Source organism: Lolium perenne, chromosome 4, assembly GCF_019359855.2.
Source record: "Lolium perenne isolate Kyuss_39 chromosome 4, Kyuss_2.0, whole genome shotgun sequence".
Taxonomy (NCBI): Eukaryota; Viridiplantae; Streptophyta; class Magnoliopsida; order Poales; family Poaceae; genus Lolium; species Lolium perenne.
Genome location: NC_067247.2, coordinates 149,164,378 through 149,176,787, shown reverse-complemented (window position 1 = coordinate 149,176,787; position 12,410 = coordinate 149,164,378).

Below are 12,410 nucleotides of genomic sequence, written 5' to 3'. Positions count from 1 at the left end.
AAGTTATTTGCTATAAGCTTTCGATACATAGTTACCTAGTCCTTATGACCATGAGATCATGTAAATCACTTATACCGGAAAGGTACTTTGATTACACCAAACGCCACTGCGTAAATGGGTGGTTATAAAGTTGGGATTAAGTATCCGGAAAGTATGAGTTGAAGCATATGAATAAGTTCATAAGAGACCACATACCACGGTACGAGTAAAGAGTACTTGTCAGGAGACGAGGTTGAACAAGGTATAGAGTGATACCGAAGATCAAACCTCGGACAAGTAAAATATCGCGTGAAAAAGGGAATTGGTATTGTATGTGAATGGTTCATTCGATCACTAAAGTCATCGTTGAATATGTGGGAGCCATTATGGATCTCCAGATCCCGCTATTGGTTATTGGTCAGAGTGAGTACTCAACCATGTCCGCATAGTTCGCGAACCGTAGGGTGACACACTTAAAGTTGGATGTTGAAATGGTAGAACTTGAATATGGAATGGAGTTCGAATATTTGTTCGGAGTCCCGGATGAGATCCTGGACATCACGAGGAGTTCCAGAATGGTCCGGAGAATAAGATTCATATATAGGATGTCATTTTATGTGAACTAAAATGATGCGGAAGGTTCTATGGAAGGTTCTAGAAGGTTCTAGAAAAGTCCGGAAGAAACCACCAAGGAAGGTGGAGTCCCTCCGGGACTCCACCTCCATGGCCGGCCAACCCTAGGTGGGGAGGAGTCCCAAGTGGACTCCCCCTATGGGGGCCGGCCACCCCCCATATGGAAGGTGGAACTCCCACCTCTAGTGGGAGTCCTAGCTTGGGTAGGTTTCCCTATCATATGGAAGGTTTTGGGTTCGGGTCTTATTCGGAGACTTGTAGTCCAACCCTTGGGGCTTCCACCTATATAATGAGGGACAAGGGGAGGGGGCCGGCCACCTCAAGCCCACAAGTTGGCCGCACCCCTCAAGTGGCCGGCCACCCCCTCCCAAACCCTAGCCGCCCCCCTCTCCTCCATAGCTCCCGCGTGCTTTAGCGAAGCTCCGCCGGAGTTCTCCACCACCACCGACACCACGCCGTCGTGCTGTCAGATTCAAGAGGAGCTACTACTTCCGCTGCCCGCTGGAACGGGAGGTGGACGTCGTCTTCATCAACAACCGAACGTGTGACCGAGTACGGAGGTGCTGCCCGTTCGTGGCGCCGGAGGGATCGAGATCGAGATCTTCTACGCGCTTTTGCAAGCGGCAAGTGAACGTCTACCGCAGCAACAAGAGCCTCCTCTTGTAGGCTTTGTAATCTCTTGAAGGGTGAGACTCGATAAACCCCTCGTTGCTACCGTCTTTTATATTGCATCTTGGCTTGGATTGCGTGTTCGCGGTAGGAAAATTTTTGTTTTCTATGCAACGTTATCCTACAGTGGTATCAGAGCCGTGTCTATGCATAGATGGTTGCACGAGTAGAACACAATGGTTTTGTGGGCGTTGATGCTCTTGTTATCTTTAGTTTGAGTACTTTGCATCTTTGTGGCATAGTGGGATGAAGCGGCTCGGACTAACTTTACATGACCGCGTTCATGAGACTTGTTCCTCGTTCGACATGCAACTTGTATTGCATAAGAGGCTTTGCGGGTGTCTGTCTCTCCTACTATAGTGAAGATTCAATTTACTCTTCTATTGAAAACATTAGTATCAACGTTGTGGTTCATGTTCGTAGGTAGATTAGATCTCTCTCGAAAACCCTAAACCACGTAAAATATGCAAACCAAATTAGAGACGTCTAACTTGTTTTTGCAGGGTTTGGTGATGTGATATGGCTATAATGTGATGATGAATATGTATGAGATGATCATTATTGTATTGTGGCAACCGGCAGGAGCCTTATGGTTGTCTTTAAATTTCATGTTGAGTAGTATTTCAAAGTAGTTGTAATAGTTGCTACATGGAGGACAATCATGAAGACGGCACCATTGACCTTGACGCTACGCCGACGATGATGGAGATCATGCCCGAATATGATGGAGATCATGTCCGTGCTTTGGAGATGAAGATCAAAGGCGCAAAGACAAAAAGGGCCATATCATATCACATATGAACTGCATGTGATGTTAATCCTTTTATGCATCTTATTTTGCTTAGATCGCGACGGTAGCATTATAAGATGATCCCTCACTAAAATCTTAAGATAATAAAGTGTTCATCCTTAGTAGCACCGTTACCAAGTCTTGTCGGTTCGAAGCATCTCGTGATGATCGGGTGTGATAGAATCAACAAGTACATACAACGGGTGCAAGACAGTTTTGCACATGCGGATACTAAGGTGGCCTTGACGAGCCTAGCATGTACAGACATGGTCTCGGAACACGTGATACCGAAAGGTAGAGCATGAATCATATGGTTGATATGATGAACACTTTGAGTGTTCGCCATTGAAATCACACCTTGTCTCGTGATGATCGGACTTAGGTGCGGTGGATTTGGTTCGTGTGATCACTAAGACAATGCGAGGGATATTGTTTTGAGTGGGAGTTCACCTAGATTTTTAATTATGTTGAATTAAAATTTGAACTCAATTTGTCATAAACTTAGTCTAAACTTTTGCAAATATATGTTGTAGAGATGGCGTCCCCAATCAATTTTAACCAGTTCCTAGAGAAAGAAAAACTTAAGAGCAACGGTAGCAACTTCACCGACGGGTTCCGTCATGTGAGGATCTTCCTCTCTGGCGGAAATCTGTAATATGTGCTTGATGCACCGCTAGGTGACCCTCCTGCAGAAACTGAAACCGATGAAGTAAAAGCTGTTTACGAGACTCGGAAAATTCGGTACTCTCAAGTTCAGTGTGCCATCCTGTGCAGTCTGGAATCCGATCTTCAAAAACGTTTTGAGCACCACGATCCTCATGAGTTGATGAAAGAGCTGAAAGCTATTTTTGAGACTCATGCGGCCGTGGAATGCTATGAAGCATTGAAACAATTCTTCAGCTGCATGATGGAAGAAGGCAGCTCCGTTAGTGAGCACATGCTCGCCATGACCGGGCATGCGAAGAAACTCAGTGACTTGGGAATAGTGATTCCTAACAGACTGGGGATTAATCGTGTCCTTCAATCACTGCCACCAAGTTACAAGAACTTTGTGATGAACTACAATATGCAGAACATGAACAAGGAGTTACCTGAACTCTTTGGCATGCTAAAAGCTGCTGAGATTGAGATCAAGAAAGAGCACCAAGTGTTGATGGTCAACAAGACCACCAGTTTCAAGAAACAGGGCAAGTCTAAGGGAAAATTCAAGAAGGGTGGCAAGAAAGCTGCCACGCCTCCTGTGAAACCTAAGAACGGCCCTAAGCCTGATGTTGAGTGCTATTACTGCAAGGAGAAGGGACACTGGAAGCGTAATTGCTCCAAGTTTTTAAGCTATTTGTCCCATGAGCTATATATTGCAAAGGTGAATGATGGAATTTTAAAGGTAGCACTCAAGCAATTTACTTTGGAATGGCGGAGAAATACCATGTAGTAGGTAGGTATGGTGGACACAAATGGCATAGTGGTTGGCTCAAGGATTTTGGATGCATGAGAAGTATTCCCTCTCGATACAAGGTTTAGGCTAGCAAGGTTATTTGAAACAAACACAAGGATGAACCGGTGCAGCAAAACTCACATAAAAGACATATTGAAAACATTATAAGACTCTACACCGTCTTCCTTGTTGTTCAAACTCAATACTAGAAATTATCTAGACCTTAGAGAGACCAAATATGCAAACCAAATTTTAGCATGCTCTATGTATTTCTTCATTAATGGGTGCAAAGTATATGATGCAAGAGCTTAAACATGAGCACAACAATTGCCAAGTATCACATTATCCAAGACATTTTAGCAAATTACTACATGTATCATTTTCCAATTCCAACCATATAACAATTTAACGAAGAAGAAACTTCGCCATGAATACTATGAGTAAAGCCTAAGGACATACTTGTCCATATGCAACAGCGGAGCGTGTCTCTCTCCCACAAAGTGAATGCTAGGATCCATTTTATTCAAACAAAACAAAAACAAAAACAAAAAAAACAAACCGACGCTCCAAGAAAAGCACATAAGATGTGATGGAATAAAAATATAGTTTCAGGGGAGGAACCTGATAATGTTGTCGATGAAGAAGGGGATGCCTTGGGCATCCCCAAGCTTAGACGCTTGAGTCTTCTTGATATATGCAGGGGTGAACCACCGGGGCATCCCCAAGCTTAGAGCTTTCACTCTTCTTGATCATAGTATATCATCCTCCTCTCTTGACCCTTGAAAACTTCCTTCACACCAAACTTCTCATAAACTTCATTAGAGGGGTTACTACATAATCAAAAACTCACATGTTCAGAGGTGACACAATCATTCTTAACACTTCTGGACATTGCTCAAAGCTACTGGAAGATAATGGAACAAAGAAATCCACCCAACACAGCGAAAGAAGCAATGCGAAATAAAAGGCAGAATCTGTCAAAACAGGACAGTCCGTAAAGACGAATTTTTAATAAATACTTCCGTTGCTCAGATCAGAAAACTCAAAACTAATGAAAGTTGCGTACATATCTGAGGAACACGCACGTAAATTGGCATATTTTTCTGAGTTACCTACAGAGAAAACAGCCCAGATTCGTGACAGATAGAAATCTGTTTCTGCGCAGAAATCCAAATCTAGTATCAACCTTCGATTAGAGGCTTCACTTGGCACAACAAAACACAAAACTAAGATAAGGAGAGGTTGCTACAGTAGTAAACAACTTCCAAGACACAAATATAAAACAAAGTACTGTAGAAAAATAAACACATGGGTTATCTCCCAAGAAGTTCTTTTCTTTATAGCCATTAAGATGGGCTCAGCAGTTTTAATGATGCACTCGCAAGAAATAGTATTTGAAGCAAAAGAGAGCATCCAGAGGCAAATTCAAAACACATTTAAGTCTAACATGCTTCCTATGCATAGGAATCTTGTAAATAAACAAGTTCATGAAGAGCAAAGTAACAAGCATAGGAAGATAAAACAAGTATAGCTTGAAAAATTTCAGTACATAGAGAGGCATTTTAGTAACATGAAAATTTCTACAACCATATTTTCCTCTCTCATAATAACTTTCAGTAGCACCATGAGCAAACTCAACAATATAACTATCACATAAAGCATTCTTATCATGAGTCTCATGCATAAAATTATTACTACTCCCAACATAAGCATAATCAATTTTATTAGTAATAGCGGGAGCAAATTCAACAAAGTAGCTATCAAATATAGGAGGCATATTGTAATCATAATCAAATTCATCCTCCATAACAGGTGGTACCAAAAGACTACTATCATTATAATCATCATAAATAGGAGGCAAAGTATCATCAAAGAAAATTTTCTCCTCAATTCTTGGGGGACTAAAAATATCATGCTCATCAAAGCCAGCTTCCCCAAGCTTAGAATTTTCCATATCATTAGCAACAATGGTGTTCAAAGCGTTCATACTAATATTACTACCAGCATGCAAATAAGATTCCATAGGTTTTTTAATTTTCGCATCAAACAATCCATGTTTTAAATCAGGAAATAGCATAAGAAGCTCATTTTTGTCCATTATGCCAAACTAGTGTAAACAAGAAACAAAAAGTTGCAATTGCAGGATCTAAAGGAAATAGCTTCGAGTACTTACAACGGCGAAAATAGCTTAGTAGCCGAGATCCGGAGTGTGAGTACCTTTTACCTTTCCTCCCCGGCAACGGCGCCAGAAAATAGCTTGATGTCTACGCCCCTCCTTTTCTCAGAGACAGTGTTGGGCCTCCAAGAGCAGAGGTTTGTAGAACAGCAGCAAGTTTCCCTTAAGTGGATCACCCAAGGTTTATCGAACTCAGGGAGGAAGAGGTCAAAGATATCCCTCTCATGCAACCCTGCAACCACAAAGCAAGAAGTCTCTTGTGTCCCCAACACACCTAATAGGTGCACTAGTTCGACGAAGAGATAGTGAAATACAGGTGGTATGAATATATATGAGCAGTAGCAACGGTGCCAGAAAATAGCTTGCTGGCGTGTAGTTGATGGTGGTAGTATTGCAGCTGTAGTAACGCAGTAAAACAGTAAACAAGCAGCGATAGCAGTATTTAGGAACAAGGCCTAGGGATTACACTTTCACTAGTGGACACTCTCAACATTGATCACATAACAGAATAGATAAATGCATACTCTACACTCTTGTTGGATGATGAACACATTGCGTAGGATTACACGAACCCTCAATGCCGGAGTTAACAAGCTCCACAATTCAATGTTCATATTTAAATAACCTTAGAGTGCATGAAAGATCAATTCGACTAAACCAAGTACTAGCATAGCATGCACACTGTCACCTTCATGCTATGTAGGAGGAATAATACACATCAATACTATCATAGCAATAGTTAACTTCATAATCTACAAGAGATCATAATCATAGCATAAACCAAGTACTAACACGGATGCACACACTGTCACCATTACACCGTGCAGGAGGAATAAAACTACTTTAATAACATTGCTAGAGTAGCACATAGATAAATTGTGATACAAAATACATTGCAATCATAAAGAGATATAAATAAGCACTTCACTATGCCATCCATAACAGTGAATAAGTATTCTGTGAAATATAGCCTAAGAGACCCACACGGTGCACACACTGTCACCTTTACACACGTCGGACAAGGAGTCTCCGGAGATCACATAAGTAAAATTCACTTGACTAGCATAACGACATCTAGATTACAAGCATCATCATATGAATCTCAATCATGTAAGGCAGCTCATGAGATTATTGTATTGAAGTACATAGGAGAGAGATGAACCACATAGCTACCGGTACAGCCCCGAGCCTCGATGGAGAACTACTCCCTCCTCATGGGAGCAGCAGCGGTGATGAAGATGGCGGTGGAGATGGCAGCGGTGTCAATGGAGAAGCCTTCCGGGGGCACTTCCCCGTTCCGGCAGCGTGCCGGAACAGAGACTCCTGTCCCCCAGATCTTGGCGTCGCGGTGGCGGCGGCTCTGGAAGGTTCCTGTGGGTTTCGTCGAACGTGATAGGGTTTTCGCGACGGAGGCTTTAAATAGGCGGAAGGGCATCCTCGGAGGGGGCCTGGGGCCACCACACCATAGGGCGGCGCGGCCCCCCCTCTGGCCGCGCCAGGGTGTGGTGTGGGGCCCCCAGGGCTTCCCTCTGGCGGCTCTCGGGTGTTCTGGATGCTTCCGGGCAAAATAGGAACCTGGGCGTTGATTTCGTCCGATTCCGAGAATATTTCGTTACTAGGATTTCTGAAACCAAAAACAGCAGAAAACAGGAACTGGCACTTCGGCATCTTGTTAATAGGTTAGTTCCAGAAAATCCACGAATATGACATAAAGTGTGCATAAAACATGTAGATAACATCAATAATGTGGCATGGAACATAAGAAATTATCGATACGTTGGAGACGTATCAACCTGCGTTGAGCATGAACATTATATCTGGATCTTGTTTAATGCAAGACGGTTATTCATTCAAGTCTGAGAATAATGGTTGTTCTATTTTTATGAATAATATCTTTTATGGTCGAGCACCACAAAAGAATGGCTTATTTCTGTTAGATCTCGATAGTAGTGATACGCATATACATAACGTTGATGCTAAGCGAATTAAATTGAATGATAATTCTACTTATATGTGGCACTGTCGTCTTGGTCATATTGGAGTGAAACGCATGAAGAAAATCCATACTGATGGATTACTTGAATCACTTGACTTTGAGTCACTTGATAGATGCGAAGCATGTCTAATGGGTAAAATGACTAAGACTCCATTTTCTGGTATGATGGAGCGAGCTACTGACTTATTGGAAATCATACATACCGATGTGTGCGGACCAATGAGCGTAGCATCGCGCGGTGGTTATCGTTATGTTCTAACCTTCACAGATGATCTGAGTAGATATGGGTATATCTATTTCATGAAACATAAATCCGAAACTTTCGAGAAGTTTAAGGAATTTCAAAGTGAAGTAGAAAATCAACGTAACAAGAAGATTAAATTTCTACGATCTGATCGTGGAGGTGAATATCTAAGTTATGAGTTTGGCATGCATTTAAAGAAATGCGGAATACTTTCACAATTGACACCGCCGGGAACACCACAACGAAACGGTGTGTCCGAACGTCGTAATCGAACTCTCTTAGATATGGTTCGTTCTATGATGTCTCTTACTGATTTGCCGTTATCATTTTGGAGTTATGCATTAGAGACAGCCGCATTCACTTTAAATAGAGCACCATCAAAATCCGTAGAAACGACACCGTATGAATTATGGTTTAATAAGAAACCTAAGTCAAGTCGTTCCTTAAAGTTTGGGGTTGCGAAGCCTATGTAAAGAAGTTACAACCGGACAAGCTAGAACCCAAAGCGGAGAAATGCGTCTTCATAGGATACCCTAAGGAAACTATAGGGTACACTTTCTATCACAGATCCGAAGGCAAAATCTTTGTTGCTAAGAACGGAACCTTTCTTGAGAAAGAATTTCTCACTAAAGAAGTGACTGGAAGAAAAGTAGAACTCGATGAGATTGATGAATCTATACTCGTTGATCAGAGTAGCGCAGTACCGGAAGTTGTACCTGTACCGCCTACACCGGCAACAGAGGAAGCTAATGATAATGATCATGAAACTTCGAACGAGGAAATTACTGAACCTCGCAGATCGACAAGGGAACGTGCCACTCCTGATTGGTATGATCCTTGTCTAAATGTCATGATTGTGGATAACAATGATGAGGACCCTGCGACGTATGAAGAAGCGATGATGAGCCCAGATTCCAACAAATGGCAAGAAGCCATGAAATCCGAAATGGGATCCATGTATGATAACAAAGTATGGACTTTGGTAGACTTACCTGATAGCCGAAAGGCTGTCGAGAATAAATGGATCTTCAAGAGAAAAACAGATGCTGATGGTAATGTTACTGTCTATAAAGCTCGACTTGTCGCAAAGGGTTTCCGACAAATTCAAGGAGTTGACTACGATGAGACTTTCTCACCTGTAGCGAAGCTAAAATCTGTGATGATTTTGTTAGCAATAGCTGCATTTTTCGATTATGAGATTTGGCAGATGGATGTCAAAACGGCGTTCCTTAATGGAGACATTGAGGAAGAGTTGTATATGGTACAACCCAAAGGTTTCGTCGATCCTAAAAATGCTGACAAAGTATGCAAACTTCAGCGTTCAATCTATGGACTGAAGCAAGCATCAAGAAGTTGGAACCGACGCTTTGATAAGGTGATCAAAGACTTCGGGTTTATACAGTGTCATGGAGAGGCCTGTATTTACAAGAAACTGAGTGGGAACTCTGTAGCATTCCTGATATTATATTTATTAGGCAGTGTTAAAGGTTATTTGAATAATAGTTTTTCAATGAAAGACCTTGGTGAAGCATCATATATATTAGGCATCAAGATTTATAGAGATAGATCAAGACGCCTAATAGGGCTATCACAGAGTACATATCTGGACAAGATTCTAAAGAAGTTTAGAATGGACGAAAGTAAGAAAGGGTTCTTACCTATGTTACCAGGCAAGGTCTTGAGTAAGACTCAAGGACCGGCTACGGCAGAAGAAAGAGAAAGGATGAAGTAATATCCCCTATGCCTCGGCAGTAGGATCTATCATGTATGCCATGCTATGTACTAGACCGGATATAGCACATGCTGTTAGCTTGACTAGCAGATATCAAAGTGATCCAGGAATGGAACACTGGACAGCGCTCAAGAATATCCTGAAGTACTTGAAAAGAACTAAGGATATGTTTCTTTGTTATGGAGGTGACCAAGAGCTCGTTGTAAACGGTTACACCGATGCAAGTTGGAACACTGATCCTGATGACTCTAAGTCACAGTCTGGGTTCTGGGTACGTGTTTATATTGAATGGTGCTGCAGTAAGCTGGGCAAGCTCGAAGCAGTGCACGGTGGCGAAGTCTTCAACAGAATCAGAGTACATAGCGGCTTCAGAGGCTTCATCAGAAGCGGTATGGATGAAGAGGTTCGTTGTAGAGCTCGGTGTGGTTCCTAGTGCATTGGACCCATTAATCATATACTGTGATAACATGGGTGCCATCGCCAATGCACAAGAGCCAAGGTCACACAAGAGGCTGAAGCATATCAAGCTGCGTTACCACTCGATTCACGAGTACATCGAAGATGGAGAAGTAAAGATTTGCAAAGTACACACTGATCTGAATGTAGCAGATCCGTTGACTAAAGCTCTCCCTAGGGCAAAGCATGACCAACACCAGAATGCCATGGGTGTTAGGTATATTACAATGTAATCTAGATTATTGACTATAGTGCAAGTGGGAGACTGAAGGAGATATGCCCTAGAGGCAATAATAAAGTGGTTATTATTTATATCTCTATGTTTATGATAAATGTTTATATGTCATGCTATAATTGTATTAACCGAAACATTAGTACATGTGTGATATGTAGACAACAAGAAGTCCCTAGTATGCCTCTTAAACTAGCTTGTTGATTAATGGATGATTAGTTTCATAATCATGAACATTGGATGTTATTAATAACAAGGTTATATCATTGTATGAATGATGTAATGGACACACCCAATTAAGCGTAGCATAAGATCTCATCATTAAGTTATTTGCTATAAGCTTTCGATACATAGTTACCTAGTCCTTATGACCATGAGATCATGTAAATCACTTATACCGGAAAGGTACTTTGATTACACCAAACGCCACTGCGTAAATGGGTGGTTATAAAGGTGGGATTAAGTATCCGGAAAGTATGAGTTGAAGCATATGAATAAGTTCATAAGAGACCACATACCACGGTACGAGTAAAGAGTACTTGTCAGGAGACGAGGTTGAACAAGGTATAGAGTGATACCGAAGATCAAACCTCGGACAAGTAAAATATCGCGTGACAAAGGGAATTGGTATTGTATGTGAATGGTTCATTCGATCACTAAAGTCATCGTTGAATATGTGGGAGCCATTATGGATCTCCAGATCCCGCTATTGGTTATTGGTCGGAGTGAGTACTCAACCATGTCCGCATAGTTCGCGAACCGTAGGGTGACACACTTAAAGTTGGATGTTGAAATGGTAGAACTTGAATATAGAATGGAGTTCGAATATTTGTTCGGAGTCCCGGATGAGATCCCGGACATCACGAGGAGTTCCGGAATGGTCCGGAGAATAAGATTCATATATAGGATGTCATTTTATGTGAATTAAAATGATGCGGAAGGTTCTATGGAAGGTTCTAGAAGATTCTAGAAAAGTCCGGAAGAAACCACCAAGGAAGGGGAGGAGTCCCAAGTGGACTCCCCCTATGGGGGCCGGCCACCCCCCATATGGAAGGTGGAACTCCCACCTCTAGTGGGAGTCCTAGCTTGGGTAGGTTTCCCTATCATATGGAAGGTTTTGGGTTCGGGTCTTATTCGGAGACTTGTAGTCCAACCCTTGGGGCTTCCACCTATATAATGAGGGACAAGGGGAGGGGGCCGGCCACCTCAAGCCCACAAGCTGGCCTCACCCCTCAAGTGGCCGGCCACCCCCTCCCAAACCCTAGCCGCCCCCCTCTCCTCCATAGCTCCCGCGTGCTTTAGCGAAGCTCCGCCGGAGTTCTCCACCACCACCGACACCACGCCGTCGTGCTGTCGGATTCAAGAGGAGCTACTACTTCCGCTGCCCGCTGGAACGGGAGGTGGACGTCGTCTTCATCAACAACCGAACGTGTGACCGAGTACGGAGGTGCTGCCCGTTCGTGGCGCCGGAGGGATCGTGATCGAGATCTTCTACGCGCTTTTGCAAGCGGCAAGTGAATGTCTACCGCAGCAACAAGAGCCTCCTCTTGTAGGCTTTGGAATCTCTTCAAGGGTGAGACTCGATAAACCCCTCGTTGCTACCGTCTTCTAGATTGCATCTTGGCTTGGATTGCGTGTTCGCGGTAGGAAATTTTTTGTTTTCTATGCAACGTTATCCTACACCCTCAGCCTCGGGGGAGAACTACTCCCTCCTCATCATGGGAGACAGCGATGGCGATGAAGATGGCGGTGATGTCGATGGAGATGACTCCGGGGGCAATTCCCCGTCCCGGCAGGGTGCCGGAACAGAGACTTATGTCCCCCGAATTGGAGTTTCGCGATGGCGGCGGCGTCCCTGGAGTCTTTCTGGAGTTTCGTCAATCCGTATCACGTTTTTAGGTCATGAGGGGTTAAATAGGCGAAGAGGCGGAGTCGGAGGGGCGCCAGGGCTCCCTCCCCATAGGCCAGCGTGGCCAGGGTGGAGCCCGCGCGGCCCTATGGTCTGGGGGCCCCAGGCCTCCTCTCTGACTCCCCTTCGGTGTCCTGGTCCGTCTTGGTGAATTATGAT